The sequence below is a fragment of the Aphelocoma coerulescens genome, chromosome 1 (genome assembly GCF_041296385.1).
Source record: "Aphelocoma coerulescens isolate FSJ_1873_10779 chromosome 1, UR_Acoe_1.0, whole genome shotgun sequence".
In the NCBI taxonomy this organism is placed as follows: Eukaryota; Metazoa; Chordata; class Aves; order Passeriformes; family Corvidae; genus Aphelocoma; species Aphelocoma coerulescens.
Genome location: NC_091013.1, coordinates 70,865,833 through 70,884,966, shown reverse-complemented (window position 1 = coordinate 70,884,966; position 19,134 = coordinate 70,865,833). Strand labels below are relative to the sequence as shown.

Sequence of the window (19,134 nt, the reverse complement as noted above, 5' to 3'; positions counted from 1 at the left end):
AAAAAATTAGTTTGGATGTTATGTAACTTGAGTGTTTGAACTTGCAAATGGAGCATTTTCTCAGAGTAGTTTTTGCATTTGATTTCCTAAATTAAAAAGGGAAGATGGCAACTGACCACTTTGGAGGATCATCCTGATTCCTTTATGGTTCACTGGTATAGCTGATGCTTTAGATGGAGCGCAGAGATCTCTGATACTTGTACCAAACTAAGTAGTTGCCCTAACACACTGCTTTCTTCTGCATGGGCCCAATTTCAGGTTCTGTAGGAAAAAAAACTTTAAGGTGCAATTTCAAATTATAAGTAAACCACACCAAAATGAAACTACTGCCAGAGAAAGTGCTTCTGCTACTCTTTCCTGTCCATGGTGATGACTAATTGCTGTCCTGCCTCCTCTCAGCTGGTGGCTTTTCTTCTTGTTTGTGAACTGGGTATTTTTAATAAAAACATCATACTATTCTTTTGTGTATGGAAAGGTTTCCATTAAATTTGCTTCCAGAAACATTTTAGATAAAACTTTCCAAAATAATTCAGCATAAAGAAGGTAGCTGGCATGAAAAATATTTACACAAAAATTTAAATATTGTTAGTGCAACAATAAATTCCTGTGATACGGCTTTTAATAGAAAAGATCAGACAATTTAACATAGACAGAATGATGAGACTCCATCTGTTATTAAAAGGGGGGTGGGGGGAGTGAAATTATCCAATGGGCACTACTTGAGATTGGCTTTTACATTCAAGGGTTAGTGTGGAACGATAGCTCAATCATTTAGATCTTGTGATCTCATTATCAGACTTGACATAGCAGAGTGCTCTTCTTCTCATAACATTGTTCTTCTAATAACACTTAAATATAGTGTATATTTGAGTTCAAGAGAACTAGTTACAGACTTAGATTTAATTGTGCCTCTTTCTAAAGGGCCTTGGGTCATAGTTTGTCTTGTCACTCTACTAGATCTTGTTTGGAAAAGTGAGGCTTCAAGATGATTTAAGAAATACTGTTGCATAATTCTTTGAATTTAAATCGAACTATCTCTAGGGAGAAATTCTGGTGAACTTTTAGAGGACTAGTTTAATCAACAAACCAGGAATGTTGCTTGCCAAATTGTTTTTCTGAAGGTTTTATATAGCAAAGAGGAATTCTGGTATGTAAGTGTCACATGAAAGTTTCAGTGGTAAAAATCCAGTAAGAGTTTTTTACTTTTTAATTTCCACAGATAATATGGAGGTTTTTATTTGCAAACTTCAACTTGAAAATTAACTTAAGAATTAGAGTTTTGGTAAAGTTATATATTTTTACAAATAAAAAAAATAATTCCAGGTAGCCTGTGGGTTATGTGAGATGGGAATATTTTTTATATGTTCAACAGATTGTAGCAAGTAACATTTAAGCAATGGCTAGATTAATATTTCTTTTGACTATGATATAATTAGTTTGTAATTTAAATATTGTTATTTCATTCCCTGGTACTGGATGAATCCTTTTGGAGATAAAAATAGTGGGGAAAAAAATAAAAGTAACACCTAGTTAGTTTATTTTAGAGGTTCTTGAAACCTTTCATTTAATATTTTCTCTGAAATCTGCATGATACATAGATTTTTCTTGAAAGTAAGGCACCTCTTCTGTGATTTAGGTCTCAAGTACTACAGCAAATCCGAACTAAAAGAATGGTGAGATTTAACTTTTAATACAGAGCGCTTTATAAAGTATAACAACTGCTGGCCCACAACAAAGCTGAGCTTATGGGTTGTGAAAGCCAGCCAAGGAAACAGGATTCTGAACAATTCATGTCTTTCAAAGTAGAGAGTGGGGAGTTTCTAGGAAGCTGACACTCAAGGTGAAGGTCCAGTCACTGCTTAGTCTGCAGGACTCTCTAAATAGCATCTCCCATTTACATTAAAATGAAGGAGACCCGAGTGTAATGCCTTCAGTAGACTGAAATTCAATGGGATGTTAAAGACAGTGGAATGGTAAAAGCAAAGAGTGTGAGTAGAAGAAAGAAAGCACCAGATAGAGCAACTAAAAAATACCCAGCATTTTATGGAGCACAATATGTTCAAGTATTTAATTCTTAATATACTAATGTTTAAGCAAGAGGAAAGAAGATGACAAAATACTACAAAAGTTTAGTGCAACATGCTTAATTATTGCAAATTGACATCCCCTCTGTTTTGTCAAATTCTTGTTCATTTTTGCCACTCAGCTTTTACCTGAAATTACTTTTGTTTGATTTCTTGAAGCTGAACAAGGGAGATGCTCACTTTACAACTACAACTTACAGTAGAAATTTCTTAATTTTTTACCATTTTGTGATGCCAATGGCATTGCTTAAGAGTGTTCAAGTTATGTACTGTCCTCTCCCACCCCCTATCCTACCTCTCAATTAAGGATGGAGAGCACTTAAATCAGGTAACTGATTTAAGGTAACTCAGAGGAGAAACTAATTTAATTCACTGACAAACTGAGCTGATCACCAGGGAAAGAAAGACTGCTGGTACAGACTCCCCAAACGCTAATTCACCACTGTACTCACTACTGTCATACCTGTCTGCAAGGCACCAAGGGAAGAATAAATTTTTCCCCTTACTACTGTGATTTTTTAGATGCTGGCTGGCATAGGTTATATCAGCGCTAAGTTGTAGGAATACATTCTGCAAATATGGTCAGCAAGAAGATTCCATGACATTCAGCAGCAAAGCAGCTGTTAAGTCATACTAGAATGGAAAAACCTATAAAAAACAACAAAAAACCTGCAACAACAAACTTGTATTAGAAGCTGTAAATGTTTGTGTATAAATGCTCTAACCTTTTGCTATCAGATGGCAAGATGGTTTGATTAAGGCATAAAGGATTCACTGGTTGGTAGCAAAATACGCACCATCACTTCCTGACTGCAGTGAAGAGACAGATTCTGTTTTAGGACATTAAAATACTAAATGATGTTTTTGCTTCTGTGGCTGCTGTAACATGAAGCATTTTATTGTTCTCTTCCAATGCATGTCTCCAAAAAGGCAATGACCTGTTTAGGAAGAAGTTAAAGATACATCTACAGCTGACTCATGACGACGTTTTGGGAGGGGGTAATGCTTCTTGTTTTAATAGACTGACTTACTTTAGTAAGTCATTTAATCTTAATGGTGTCCCACTGTAGCTATTAACTATTTAATGAAGAAAGCAGATGAGTAGGTGGAGTGAAAGGCTTTCTGGAGTCCTCACCCTGAAGAATAACATCATATCCTCATATCCTCTCTAGTTTTGTTCTTGTTTTTTGTTTGGTTTGGTTTGCTTGTTTTTGTGAAATACCATATAGTACTTAATGACTCTTGTCTTCTTATTAGAAAGCAGCCACAAGACAGGCACAAATAGGTATTTCTGGTAGAATCAGACTTGTTAGCTCTAAGATCAAAGTGGTACTTTTAAACTTCGGAATTTATATTGCACATACACTAAAGCTAGTAGAGTCTGAGCATCACTGTCTTATTCAGCTGTTTGATTTTTGTTTGCAAGAAGACAGTGTTGGAAACAGCACACATACAGGCAGTAAGAGTCTAAAAATTCCAGTCATCTAAAGTCACTGTTTCCATGTGGCTTCCTTGCAAATTACTTAAGAGACATATGAGATACTAAAATTAGTTGCAAAGTTAACTCATGTTCATAATAGAATCAGCTATTTAAAGAGGAACACCAATAAATGAACTCATTTTTCTTTCTCTGAGACAAATCATTACACCTGCAAGTAGAAAGTCTCCCTTCTACATGGCAAAAGCCCCTTCCAGTGTGAAGGACTCAGTATATAAACAACATATATTTATTATGATTTGTTTTGCCAGGAAAATACTTTTGATGCAATTGTTTCAGAGTCACAATTAAAAGAGAAACAAATGGGAGTGAAAGGTCTTTTTATCTTTGCTGGAAACAAAAATACCCTTTTCACAAACATGTTATATTAAGAAAGGTAATTTAGGTAAGTGTCATGAAAAAGGGGTGAAAATGCACCCTCTATTTCTTAAACTTTTTCAATTTTCACTCTTCTGTCTTGATTTTGTCCAAGCCATTTATAGAAGGAAACAAAAGCTACTCCATAATTAATTTAAGTGATTTTGGGTAACTCATGTAATCTTAGAAATCTAACTTGTAGTTCTCATTCCTATAAACCCCCATCAACTGGCTTCTATTCAAACTCTTTGTTGCTTGTGTTGCCCCTTCATCCAACTGTTAATGACTGTATGGGGGGATTTACTCAGAAATGTGCTCTTAAGCCATATAATGTGTATAGGTAGAGAAGCTGATAAAAAATTCTCAACTTACTGCTATCAAAAGCAGGTGTTCTTGGTCCCTGCTGTGTAGTCCCTCCCCTCTTCCTTGTGTTAGTTCACCCTCCTATGAGCCTGACTGAGCTTGCTATCCAAGACAGAATTTTTTTCTCCTTGGTGCAAAAAACTCCAAACAAACTGAAACAAAACCAATTTTGCTCCCTCCATTCTATTACTTCCCTTGTTCTGCCTGGAATGATAAGATTTTGTTGGGCAATTTTAATATTTCACTGTAGTGAATCAACAGGAATTGCTGAGGGCTATTGCATTAAGTCATTCTAGGACCCAGCTTTTTTTCAACCTTTTTTCATCCCACAGTGGGATGCTGGGGTAGTTTGAAAGTCTATATATCCCTTCTCACCTGTCAGCTTTCTTTCTGAGTTCCCTGCCTGCTCAGGCCTGTGGGGTAGATCTTAGAGCTCTTATTTAGATAAAGATATCACTGCTAAATTTAGGATGTTTGTCTACTCAGTTTTGCAGTATCCTAGAAGTTTTTATGTCTTCACATACTTCCTTGGTTCAAATCCATGAGTGAAAAAAATGGAGGGACTTTGAAGGCAAAACATACAGAGTCATACATGCAAATGCCTCAGGATTGCTGTAAGGAGGAAAGAGACACAGTAAAAAAGTTTAGTGAATCTTCTGGTGATAATATTACCTTGACAGTTGTTCCTACTTACACTGAAAGGCCAATACCATAAAAGAGTATGATCACAGGGCTAATGGATAAACACAATGTGTTGCAAGAGGGCCAGTGTAGTTTCTGTGAAGGGAGGCAGTGGCACAACCACAGACTTCAAGCAGATTTGTGAGTCAGGAAGTGCATGGACAAGGACAAACCAGGGACATAGTTGTATATTCAGAGAGCATTTGTGCAGCTTTCCTACTAAAAGTTGTAAAAATAATTGCCATGGAATTGAAGTAAATGTCCTATGCTGAGTTGGAAATGTGGCTGAAGAATGGAAGCAGAGTACTTTTGGCTACTTTCTAGGGTGGAGAAAGGTCATCACATCTCTCTCCCAGAAATGTTTGGGCTTGCTTATGTTGTTTTATGCAACAGTCTTTGATTTTCATCAATGACACAGAAGAGGGAGTGCACATGGAATGCTAGTTACATGATGTTAATCTCTTTCAGGTAATCAAATGCTGCGCTAGTGTAAAGAACTCCAGAAGGCCTCACAAAAAATGGATGGGTAAAAAGATAGGCTTTGAGAAGTAGATCAGTGTTAAGGTAAAGGATAGAATTACTTGTCAAACCCAGAAGTCAAAATTCCTGAAATCTTGAAGTTACTGTTGTCAGCTCTCTGAGATCTTTGACTGAAACTGCAAGAGCAGCCAAACCCCCCCCCCCCAAACAAGAGAGATGTAAGGCGTCACCAGGAATAGTACTGAGAGCAGTACTATTCCTGATGACAGAAGGCAGTTTGCTGCTCTGAGGGAAATCTCAGTGTACTCCTATCTTGAGTACAATGCACAGTTCTGGTCTGCAAGGACACAACAAATTTAAAGAATGAATTGAGAAAGATAATCCCGGGGAGAGATTGTCAATCTGATAAAGTAGGGACTAAAAGGCCCTTGTCACTGCAGTCTTCTGTTTTCACACAATGTTTTTACAGACAGAAAGCTCTGAGAAGAATGCTGCTGTGTAGGGTGTTCTTTGACTGTGTTCATCATTGTCACTCAAACACTGAGATGTGAAAAGTGTCTTCAGCACACCCACTTTGGAGCACAAGTCTTATGAGGAGTGGCTGAGGGAGCTGGGGTTGTTTAGTCTGGGGAAAAGGAGGCTGGGGGCATCTTATTGCTCTCTAGAACTACCTGAAAGGAAGTTTTAGTAAGGAGGGCATCACTGTCTTCTTCCAAGTAACAAGTGGCAGGACAAGAAGAAATGGCCTCAAGTTGTGCCTGTAGAAGTTTAGGATATTAGGAAAAATTTCTTCACTGGAAGGGTGGTCAAGCACCAGAACAGGCTGTCCAGGGAAGTGGTGGAGTCACCATCCCTAGAGGTATTTAGAAGACGTATTGTGGCACTTGAGGGCATTGTTTAATGGTGGGCTTGGCAGTGCTGGGTTAATGGTTGGACTCAGGGAGCTTAAAGGTCTTCTTCAACCCTAAATGATTCTATGATTCTCTGTAAAAGTTCTGGTCTTTGTCGTTCTGTGGCACTGACATTCCCAGTATGTCCTATTGCAAGCAAAATATTTAATCAGAACAAATATTTTAATCTTTCTAAAGTATACAGTTTCTGTAAGTAACTCAACTTGCCTGCACTTCCAGGGGATGGCAAATTCCCTAAATTTTGCAAGGCTGCTTGCAGTCACCAGTTCTGTGTGAGATACAACATTTCTCGTGGGGAAGGCTGAGCCTGCCCTCGGGTCACAGCCATGGCTGGCGCAGCTTGCACTGTGCGGTTCTTTCATGGCGGGACAGCATGGAAAAGGGAGTGGGTGCGTGTTACCCTCTGCCGTAGGCAGAACGTTGATTCCTGACACTGTCCAAGGCGGTGAGCGAGCAGCGGTAGCGGACGGGCTCCCTCCGGAGGGCCGCGCACGCTACTGCGAAACCGAGACGGGCTGGGAGAAGGACGAGTGAAGAGTCACCTCTAAAACCCTGATTCCCAAAATCGTGGATGGTCTCGGTGCAGGCGGGAAGCGAGGGTGGAGCGTGCCCGGTGATCCCGTTATTCAGCGCCCTGTCCTGCTCCGAGGGGCGGCTGCCGCTCCTGGCGTCCTGAGCAGGCGCTGGAGGTGGTGCTGCTGTGACCTGCTCCATCAGAAAAACGGAGCAAAATGTTTGCATACGGACTGTATCAGCGCACTGGTTACTTTCGTGGTCATACGCTGGGTTTTGCAATTTCAATAGCTGTGTTAAGAGAGTTCAAATAGTGTTTCAGTTTTCTGCTGGTTTGTAAGTATCCCTGCACACATGTGCAAGTGCTCCACTAGAAAAGGATGTGTTCCCCAGCCCAAGGCTTTATACTCGGTGAGCCCAGACAGACAGCAGTGGGGGAATTGAGGGGAAATTGTTCAACCTGCATCAAAAAATTTTATCTTGACTCCAAGTCCAGGATCCTTCCCAATATATAATCGTCAGACAAATCTTTCTCTCTTTTAGGTCTCTACTTTTTTTTCTTTTCTTTCCCCCCCAGAAGGAGTGGAGCAAATAAAAGTCACTAAAAAAATGCAAACAAGGGGAGTTTTGGGGCCTGAAAAGTGATTTTTATGTTACTGTGTTCTAGTAGCGCTAATGTAGTCTGTATAAGACAATGAGGTAGTTTAACATGGAATGAAGATAAGGCATGCTGGTTACAATGTATTAGCAAGTTCAGAAAGCTTGAGGAGACTTTCTCAAAGATTTAAACTACTAGTTACAATGACTTTGCTCACAGTCTGTTGAAGTGTGTTTCTCACACTAGACAAAGTTGTTGAATGTGATTTGTGTTTTTTAAACGATAATCCTCTAAACACTTACATGCTGTCCTGATGTGTCAGGAGAAAGTTCTTCTCCCAGAGGGTGATTGGACACTGGAACAGGCTCCCCAGGGAAGCAGTCACAGCACCAAGCCTGACAGAGTTCAAGAAGAGTTTGGACACGGCTCTCTGGTACGTGGTGTGATTCTTGGGGTGTCCCGTACAGGGCCAGGAGTTGGACTCCATGATCCTCATGGGTCCCTTCCAACTCAGCTTATTCTATGATTCTATAATAAATGCAGCATTTATCTGTAGCAGCGAGAAGAAACCACATCGCTTTTCTGTTCGCGTTTTCCTGTAAGGGCGCCCCTCAAACTCTTGCACTCGCTGAAGCAAGAGCAAAGGGCTCAATTTGTGACTTATGCTACTTTTTCTGCTCTTTCTCCGCAGTTAAGCGACTTTATTCCTTTTTTTTTTACAAAAATCCTTTAATAATTCGTTGTTTTGGGGCAGTGCTTGCCTCAGTCGCCCACAGCGCGCACCAGCGAGAGCCGGCCGGGGCCCACCCTCATCCCCTCTCGGGCCGGGCCGCGGGCTGTGGGTGCTGCCCGCGCGGGCCGGCAGGGGGCGCTGCTGCCCCGCGCTGGCTGCGCTCGCTCCCCTCGGCGGTTCCATTGGAGCAGCCGGAGACGAGTTGGCGCCATTTTGAAGCCGGCGGGGGGACCGGGGCGAGCTGCGGAAGGGGAGGGGGCTGGCGGCGATTGGCTGCGGCGGCGGCGGCGGCAGCGCCTCTCCGAGCCCGGAGCGGCGGCAGCGCGGAGCGGACCCGCCTGCGACCAGCGAGGGGAGGCAGCTGCGGCGGGGTAAGGAGCGCGGCACCTCGGCCGCGGGTACCCCCACCCCGTCCCCACTCCATTTTCCCTTCCCGGGGGCGTGGGGGGCGCCCGCCCGGACCGAGCTCCGCGGCCAGCGCTGGAGGAGGAGGGGAGTGGAGGAGGGAGCGGGAGGGCAGAGCTCCCCTTGGCCCGTGGTGGAGCTCCCCCTTCCCATCCCCCTCGCCCCTCGGCGGGGCTGCTCCCCTCCCCCCTTTCCCGTGGCCGCCGTCAAATACGAAATTTTCCCCCCCTCCCGCCCGGCAGCCTGGGCGATGGGGTGACCTTGGCTGGGGTGCGCGGGGGCCCGGGGGTCACTCCCTCGCCCTGGTGGCCCGGCGGGCGGTGTCGCGCCCAGCGCTGGTGGCTCTCCTCGCGGCGCGAAGTGGAGGGGGGGGGCGGGGAGGCTGCTCGCCCGTGGCGGTGAGTGATCGCGGTTCCCCGGGTGTCCCTCCCTGCCTCGGCTGTCCCTTTTCTCCCTGCCCTGGGCGTCCCCTCCCTCCCTGCTTGCCCCAGGCAGCCGGCCTGGTCCCCGCTCCGCGGGGCAGCACGGGGCTCCCGCCGCCCCGCGCGGCTGCTGCCCGGGCTGAGCGCGGGGACATCCCGGTCCCCTCCCCGCCCGGTTCGGTTTCTCCGCGCCGCACTTCGCAGTGCTCCTGAGCGGGAAGAGCTGCTGAGGACCGCGGTGTGGTGGGTCCCTACTTGTGTGCGAGCCCAGTTCTTTCATGCTGCCTTAGCTTTTTTTTTTTTTTTTCCCCCTTTCCTCCTCTTTTTCCCTCCCACTTTGCATCAGGCTCTGTTAGAAAGCGCTCGAGAAGGGAGGACGGGGAGGGGGGGCGGTTGCCGCCGCCTCGTAGATGAAAAACTATTAATTTTACATCTGAATTGCCATATGGAGAATGGTTAATTTATAGGTTATGTATTGTTTACGTTGAGAGCCTCCGGTCAGGAATTTAGGTCCGTAACTTCATCCCGCTGCAAATAAATCACTATCTGTTCTTCAAAACAAATCAACAATTAATGACAGTGAGCAGTCCTGGAAAACTAAACTGTAGCAGACCAGCTCCTACAGAGGTGGATTTTTGTCTTGCCAGCCTTATTCTGACTTTTATGCTTGCTTGCTGCGCGGTTGCTTTCTGAGAGCTGTGATTATTTAGTTAGGCGTTATGTTTTCCCGTTTACCACAACTGCTGAAGCGTTCTCGTGTTGGTCTTTGTTTTGTCCTTGCCGGGTAGGTGCTTTGGCTGGATTTGATTTCTCTTCACTGGGGATGGAATAGAAGGAGCATTGAAAATTTGAGTGGCTTTATAGTTGAAATCGAATGTCAAATCACGTTTTGGGAAGGGGGTAAGACGACGTGCATTCTTTCAGGTTTTCTCCCTCCAAACTAGTGGAGTTGTTCCGTTTTCAGGTGGTAGAAATTTTGCTCGATATGTCTTGTATGTACTACAGATATGCTAATTATTATACTCTGTAAAGTAATACCTGAAAAAGAAGTGAAACAACTGAATGTATGCCATGCTCAGAACACCTGAAAGGAGACTGACAGTGACAGGCCATCAGGTAAGGTAGTTTAGCAGAGGTGTGTGTATCGTGTTCATCACAGTGTTTGAAAGCATGCACTGCTGGAGAAAGTAGTTTAGTACTTCAGCACTTGCATGACATCTTGTGTCTATGTCTGAAGCAAGGTTGAACTTAATTACTGTAAGGTGGGGAGTATGATGTGTCTGGGTGTGGTGTTTTGTTAGGGGTTTTTTTAGAGATCCTGTACTGTAGTATGTGCCTATGCGTTTCTTGCGTCCTCTTTACTAGTTAGTATGCAGACTGGGTAAGCTATAGTTCAGTTTTTGATGAAACAACTAAATAAATTAAAATGGAAAATCATGTTTAGCACTTGTATGCAACTTCTTTTTCCTCTTATAAATGTTGAATTTAGACTTTATCTAGCATGCTTACTTATGGACTGAAATTGAGCAAGTCACCCAAGTTGTTATTAAGCTGTAATTAAACATATAAAAGCCAACAGTCACTGCTAGCATTTGGAAAAGCACAGTAATGAAATATGGGCATAACCTCAGGCATTTTCCTTTTTAATCTGTAGAACAGGAGGTTCTGTTACCTCCTGTAGATTGAGAGAGATGCATTTTCTTTTGGGATATGTTGCTTTCTACCAGGCTTTCAGGTTAAGCCTTTTTGCTCTCTTTCTTTTTTCAGTCACTCAATTTACAGTCATACAGAAGAGTAAGGGGCTCTATGGGTATGTGTATGTATGGGTATGAGTCTTCTGGTTTAGTAAAGGATTTTCATTTAAAGGTGTTTGGAGGTAATTTTTTTTTTTTCTTTAAACCTGAGTTGGGAGAGGTGATAAAGATTACTTGTTGCACAAGGAGAATTTTCATGGTGCAACAAATAAGAAAATATGAAGCTGAACAGTAAAAGCATGCAAAACTGGAGATGGAAGGAAAATGTGATACTGCAACTCATTATTTTTCCCTATCAATTTCACTCTTAATATCCCTATCCCTTTATATTGCTTGCCCCAAATATTATGCCAAGTAAAAGGAAGGTATGTCTTTCCTGTTGCCTTCAGAGAAGTTCCTTTTTAGAATCAAAAAGTAGTTATGATATGTGGAACATCATCTTACCGCTTGTCAGTATCATTCTCCTTTTATCAGATATCTAAAGTAATGGTGTTTTTACTCTTAGCACAAAATGTCAATACTGCTACCTGAAATAATCTTTGGATAGACTGAGAGAATATTGGAGGCTTTCAGTCAATTCTGAGACTAGGTGGTAAGGGAAAACTGAGGAAAGTTTTAAAAGATGTGTTAGTGTGTCAGTCCTTAGTGGTGAAATGTTGCGTTAATTTTCCAGATTTGTAGACCCTCTGGACTGTCTGAACAGCACTGATAGATCCTGGTAGGAATCAAGGCTTTTAAAGAATTGTAAAATATATGCTTTAAAAAAAGGAATCTGTCCTTGCCCTCAGAGATTGAACATCTAAAAGTCAAGGCTGTGCATATATATAAATTACATACCTATTGCTTTTCCATTGGTAGCCTCTTCAGTTGAATGTAGTCTTGTAGAAAAGCTGAGGGGTTTTTTATCTGCTTAGTTCTGTTACTAAGAACAGAACTTAGTATACTTCTGTAAAGTAAAAATAAAATATATCTGAAGTTAAGTATATGAATGAAAATTAACCTTGTTATTTTAGGAAGTTAGTGGTTTGTTTCAAAACCTCTTTTGAACATTTAGAATTCCACAATAAAAAAAGCTGATTATGCGAATATTTGCTGTAACAAATCCAACTTGAAAGAATTCAATGAAATACAAGTAGTATTTTAATTTCACTTCTAAGAATCAAAATGTTAACACTTCCATTCTTTTTAAAGGTTATTACTGTCTGTCTCAGTGTATACTGCTTTTCAGTCTTTTCTAAAATATGAAGAAGTCCTTGAAGTAGCTTCTGAGGATTAAGATCTCTATTACCTTGTCCCTATCTGTGGAATTTACTCTTTTGCATCCCACCCCAAGCGCTGGAGAAACATTCTGCATCATTCCGCTTGTTTAATACTGCCTGATCTTCTAGTTCTGTTTTTTCAGCTCACGACAACTTTGGTATCAATATGCTTCAAGAAATAATAATAAAAAAGTGCCATACATCATTGGGAACAGATGGGGATGTTTGTACTAATCATCCTGTGTCTGTCACCATTTATATGGGAGTATCGTAACCAGGGATCAGGACCCCATCTGGGGTTTTCTAATTTAGACCCTGTTCTTTAAAGATCGATTCCAGACAACACACAACTACCTGTGTGTACTTTTTCTCTGACTTAATTAGGAATCCTGGTGGATGTTTCTGCTGCTGAAATGAGATGCTTCCTTGCATGCTTTTTATGCAAGAAATAAAGACCTATATATAAACTGGTGCAATGGACAAATAAAGACATGAAGATAGCAGTCAAATATGTTATTGTCTTAATTGCTTCCATTGTAGTCACCTAAACTACATTTTCATGCAACAGAATGGCCTGAGTTGGAAAGGACCTTAATGATTGTATAGTTCCAACTGCCCTGCCATGGACAGGGAACTTTCCACTAGACCAGGTTTCTCAGAGCCGCACTCAACCTGTCCTTAAACACTTCCAGGGATGGGGCATCCACAAACTCTGTGGGCAGCCTTTTCCAGTGTCTCACTACCCTCAGAGTAAAGAACTTTCCCCCAATATCTAATCTAAACCTATTCTCAGTTTGAAGCCAATCCCTCTTGTCCTGTCACTATATGCTCTTGTGAAAAGTCCCTTCATCTTTCTTGTAGGCTCCCTTCAGGTACTGGAAGGTCACAATTAGGTCACCCCAAAGCCTTCTCTCCTTCAGGCTGAACAATCCCAATTTTCTCAGCCTTTCCTCATAGGAGAGGTGTTCCATACCTCTAATCAACTTTGTGGCACTCCTCTGGACTTGCTGGCTGATGTCCTTCCTGTGGTGGGGACAGAAGTCTGTAGCTCTTTTAATTAAGGAGTATTAGATTCAGCTAAAATGTGATCACTTGGGAAGTCACTCTTGAGAAGTTGGTTGTCCACAACTTCTGCCAAAGCAGCCTTTGGTTCTCTCTGAGACATCCCAGTATATCCACATTGTAGCTCAATTCAATGTCAAAAACCTTCATTCTGAAAGTCTTAGGAAGAAAGGGAACAGATAAAAAACTACTACAAGGAAAAAACCAACCAGCCAAAAACCCAACAGTTACTCACAGTAAGTACAAACATACTGCTTGTGAGGAAGTCCTGAAAAAAATTTATATCAAAACTTTCTGTATGTAGTCTTTGGGCCACCTTGAGTTTGACTGTTCACTTCTGTTAGTACTGCTTTGTTACTTAGATGTACATTCCAAAGAAGACAATCAGATGTCTAGGAAATCTTTGTCACCACATATGTTTTGTTCTTAACAAAAAAGAATTGAATTGTTTCAGTTATGAGAAATGAGCAGAAGAAGCTTCATGGAAACTTGTAATTACATTTAAGGATGTTTTTTTTTTCTCTGCATCTACCTATGTAAAATTTCAAAGACTTTTCTTGGGGAAAATGTAGAGAGATGCTGGGCAGCTTGCCATTAGGTGTGATATTTTCTCTGATAATTTTGTTGGTTTTGTTACTTGGCAGTTCAGTATGAAGCATTATGTGTAGTTTCTGAACACAGAAACAAAGGCTATGGAAGTAACTGTAACTTTTTGTGTCATCAGTTTGTGAAAGCTTTTGTGAGGTACAATGTCTGTGGACAGTCCAAGTGCCACCCAGTGCTTTTCAAAAGTCTAAGGGAGATGAATTCACCTAATTCATGGTATAAAATAAAGTTTACATTTGCTTTTCTTCCTCTGAGTATGAAATGGTCAGAATAAGGTTATAACTTTTGCTTTCCTGGGTTTTCAAAATGGAGGAAAGAATAGATAAGCCAACGGTAAACTCTTCAGAAGAGTTGTGAGGAAGATTTTCAGAGAGGCAACAAACAGGAGATGCATTTTCTCTTCCATTTGCCCAACTTAGATCATGCAGTTCGTAATTCCTTCAGTTACCGAAATGCTTCCAAGAACTGAGAAAAGAGATTTCAATACGTGTACAGTTTCTAGAAAGAAATATTCTGCACTCTTTTTTAAAGACTGGCCAATCTGTACTTTGAGAACACGGACCATTTCTAAAGTTTTCCCCAAAGTTACAAGTGCTGCCTTTAGTAAGTTCTGCATTAGGTTGTCCATACTGCATTTTGTGTGCGTATAAATATAAAAGCACATTTAGAGTAACTTTTTATTTCTTGATGGGCCATTGCCCCCTGAATCTTCTGTATTACATAAAAAAAGCTTTAAAACAAGATTAAAATTTCAAATTGTTTTAAAAAATAGTAAACAGTTTAAATTAATTTCTGTCCTTCTAAGTATATGTTATGGTAGTCTTTAGTTGTAATGTTGTTTTTTTTTTTTCAAGCAGGTGTATTTAGGAATTAGAGCTGCATATCAAAGTCAGCAGACTTCTTTTCCAAAAGCTGGAAAATGTAAAATGAATTGACAAAGGACTGTGGGAAGGGAAAAGCACATCTAGTAATTTGAATGATTGAATGTCACTTTGGGATACTGGAATTCATTCTTTCTGTCAGTTTCTTGTGATCCCAGGCAAGTCTGTTTAAACCAAACTTCCCACAAGAGCTTATTAATAGTGCATTGATTTCCTGGGAGACAGGCTTTAGACCCAGACTACTTCTGCTTGGCTCAACAGATGCTTTAGTTTAAGATGCAGCGCTGGATAAATTGGCTTTAAAAGTTGTGCCCTAAATTCCTCTAACCATACAGGCAAAATTGGTGGCTAGTTCTTAAATTTCAATCTGTAACTTGGGTTCGTCATCTACGAAATGAGACGAATACTTATTTTTATGAAAAATTTGTGAAAGTGTTGCAAAAACAAGTTCTTTTTTATGGCACACTAACATAATACAGCCGTGAAGCCTTACAAAAGTCGAGTAAGAAATTAAGTCTCTTCAGCATGTGGCTTAGAGTATAATAAAGGACACACGTAAAATTATAAGGAGAAAAGTTGAATAGCTTCTTTGCTTTGAGTGAGAAAGAAATCCTGTGGTGTGGAAAAAAAGTAGTGAAGGATCAGGTACATCAGCTCCTTTGTGTGTGTTCTCTTTAATATTGTATAAGAAACTTTAATTCTGTTTCTTAACTCTTAATAACTGCTTTTACAACTATTTCTGTATTTTTGCTGTTCCTTTTGAAGCAAACTTAGTGAACAAATTCACTGTATGGTGGTGCTCCTCTCAGTCTTTAGGTTGTAACCTTTAGCTTTGTGTATCTATGACTAATTGATGGAATGCTGTTAGTAGTAATAAGTTTTTCTCTTTTAGCAGATTTGTGTGGGGTGAGGGATGAGAGCTTTTCAGCGGATTCTTGCAAGTATTTGTTATTGGTAGAAGGGCAGTGTAACGTGGTGTTTGCACGCTGTATGCTCTGGAAAGGACTGAGATCTGCTGGGGCTGCATTCCCCTCCTGCCAGCTGCAGCTGATCTTTCTACTCTGGTCTCTCATTAGTGACTTCTCCATCTAGTTTGTCTTCATACCTCTTGGGCTTCTGATTCACATTCTTCATTGTACCTTGTACTTCCTCTGTCACCTTCTTCAACATGTCTTAGGCTTTACAGAATCATAGAATGGATGAGGTTGGAAGGGATCACTGGAGGTCATCTAGTCCAGCCCCCTGGCTCAAACAGTATCTCCTAGAGCATATTGAGACTATGTCCTGATGGCTTTTGGATGTCTCTGGGGAAGGAGACTTTACATTCTCTCTAGGCAGCCTACTTCAGTGCTCAGTCATCCCTATGGAAAAGGAGTTCTTCCTTGTGTTCAGATGGAACTTTGTGCATCAGTTTCTGCCCATTGCCTCTTGTCCTATTGCTTGGCACCACAATGAAGAGCCTGGCTCCATCCTCTTGATGCCCTCCCTTCAGATACTTACATACATTGTGCATTTTAGGAACCTCAAGGCTGATAGGGTATGTCAGCTGTGGTGTATGGTGGTGGGGTTTTGTTTGTTTGGAATTTTTTGTGCATTTTGTTTCTACTTTTTCCTTTTTTTTCTTTTTCTCCCCTCTCTCATTAACTTTGCTTCTTGGTTGAATGCCTGTCCTGTAACCCCTAAACTTTCTAGTTCGTTTGTCTGATTGAGCTTGTTGGTCCCTGCAGTGGAGTTAGTAGTAGTGTGTCCAAACCTCAGTTGTTTCTATGGTAAACTGAGCTTTTTGTCTTAATTAAGACAGACTGCTCTTGTGCTGAGAATCTGGCTGAGGTGTGAACAAATCCAGCTTTTTGTGCTAAAGAAACAGCAACATCTGGCTGTAAGCAGACAGGTGGATTAGTGATGGATTCAGCTGTCAGCGGGATTTACCAGATGTGTTTGTTAGTCTGGTTTGGCTATGTTAACCTTCTAACTTCAGGGGAATAAGGAGAGAGCAACCTATAGTGTATGCCTGAATAGTTCTTGTACCTTAAGTAATAGGTGGAAACTCTCTGAACTCTTGTATCACGATTGTATGCTTACAGTCATAGTGGAAGCAGCTATATTTATTTATTAATAATTTAAAACTTGCTCCTTTCAGTTGCAAAACTTGTCCTTTTAAAATAAATAAGGATTAATTTCTTATAGGTGTTACTTGTGTCCCAGTGGTTTCTATTTATGGAACACAATCCAGTGGGGAGTGTATAGTTTTTTGTCATTGTTTTTGATTTGATTTTTTGTTAATGCTCTCCTGGGTAGGAGGAGAGGTCTTCCTTGGGAGTGAGTTACAAGGTATTGTAAGGCAATGATCCAGTCTAGTAAAATGAGGTCTGTGTCCTTACTGCACATCAGCACAGATCTGAGCCTGACAGCAGCACAGCCCACACACTGCACACCACGAGTTTGTCAATCATTGTGCAGCAAATGTGGCATAGAACCATAGAAATTCTCAAGCTGGAAGGAACTCATAAGGGTCATGAGGTCCAACTCCCTGCTTCACACAGGACTACCTAAAACTAAATCGTATAATTAAGAATGTTGTGTAGACATTCCTTGAACAGGTTTGGTGCCATGGCCACTTCACTGGGGAAGCCTGTACCAGTGACCGACCACCTGTCAGTGAAGAACCTTTTTCTAAAGTCCAATCTGAGCTTCCTCTGATGCAGCTTCATTCCATCTCCTTGTGTCCTAATGTGAGTGATGAGCTGCAACTGAAGGATAGGATAACTAAATGTTAAACATGAACTTCAAAACAAAACAAACCAGAGTTTGGAAATTTACTATCAAGAAAGTTGACATAGCTGTATATATGCTCCTGTTTATACCAAAATCAGGATTAAAATGTACCAATGTAGGTAAATTTCTGAAAGTGGCTTACAAAGAAGATAGAGACAGACTCCACTCAGTGATGCCCAGTAATAGATCCAGAGGTAATGTGCACAAACAAGAGTGTCCTTCTAAATGTTTTCACTGTGACAGTAATCAAGAACCAGCACGGGTTGCTCTGGGATTTTGCAGTCGCTATCCTGGGAGATCCTCAAAAGCTATCTGGAGGCACTCCTTGGCAAACCGGCTTCAGGCGACCCTTCTTCAGCAGGGAAATTTGACCAGATGTCCTCCAGAGGTCCCTTCCAACCTCAACCATTCGGTGAAAATTCAACCCCATAGGGCTAAATAATTGTAAGGGTATTAGAAAAAGTTACAGGAGTCAATATATTATTGGCAGAGAACTTACATGTTGGTCAAGTGTTGAGGTAGGTGTCAAAGGTAAGTTAAGACTTAAATATTAAAAGAATCTTCAGCTTTTTTATTGAAGTGATCTTACTGGTAGATTCATATATGATGATACGTGAGTAGATCCTGAAACTGCTGTTGGTCCTTGTGGTCTTACAATGCACTTAGTTCAACTGGTTGCAGTATGTGTTCATCTGATTTGTGCTTTGTGATCAGTTATGGGTTCTTTCTCTGTCTTTGGGGACACAGTTATTTTTTCAGTCTGCTTTTCTGTCACAGTTTTGCAAAAAGCAAAATAAAATGTTTTAGCTGGGAAGAAAGGCTGAACTGATAGAAGCCATCTGGGTAGACAACCTCTATTTGTAAAGCACCCAGCTGAATGTTGTTTTGGTACTAAGATTGCTATAGGCAGTTATAATATAAACTTTTATTTATAATTCATATTGACTTGGATGGACTGTTGTTTAGAACAACATCCAACTTTGCAGTTCAATACCCATGCTTTCTTTTAGGTCTTGTAGTTCAATCCATCCCACTAGCATTCTTTGTTTGATCTTTAATAATTCTGCATCAAATAATTTGCAGTAGGATGTAAAACATATAATTTTGTATTTTTTAAAATTATATGCAAAGTTAAGCATGGAAGGGCATCTCATTTACGATGTAAATTCTGATTTGTTACAAAAACACCCTTGATTGATCAGTGTGAAACTTTACAAAATGTCATTTTGCTTCTATGGTAGCATACTAGTATTCTTACATTTTTGGTTTTTTTGTATTTTAGTTGCTTATTTTATTTATTGTTAGTATTTTATTTTGTTTTTTTAGTATTCTTAGTGTTGGGGTTTTTTTCTTGGGGGGGATGTTGGTTTAATTTTAATTCTTACCAAGAACCCTCCAAACAAAAAAACCAACAAAGTTTCATGGTTAGACTCAATAAGGCATTTTTAGCCAAATAAATGGTATGCTAAAATAATACCAAGTGTTGTTTCCTCCCAAGGGGCAACACCGAGATTAAACTTGATTTGTGCCTGATGTCTGCATGTTGTAGTTGTCTTCTGCTTCCTGTTATGTTCCCCTTATTTTCTTCATGGCTTTTATGCCATTCTTGCATGGTTTTTTTTCTCCCCTTGTGTGAGTACTACAGCTGCTAATCATTTGAAATTACGTAATGCAAGATATCTGAGTTTCTGTGACTGCTTTTTGTTAGTCTGTTTTGAAACTAGTTAATGTAAAGGGAAAGAATAATTCCTG

General features: G+C 40.8%; 1 protein-coding gene across 4 annotated transcripts in view; it reads left to right on the top strand.

Annotated features, from left to right (window-relative positions):
- The first annotated feature begins 8,508 nt into the window (after positions 1-8,508).
- Positions 8,509-19,134, top strand: part of PDS5B (PDS5 cohesin associated factor B) — a 96,628-nt gene continuing 86,002 nt past the window's right edge. For 2 of the 4 annotated variants that reach the window (XM_069012250.1, XM_069012232.1), the window contains exon 1: positions 8,510-8,589. The gene's annotated coding sequence lies outside the window, so the exon portion shown is untranslated. Of the gene's footprint in view, positions 8,590-10,140; positions 10,162-19,134 lie in introns of those variants that run through there. The other 2 variants (XM_069012256.1, XM_069012243.1) reach the window with 2 other exon arrangements.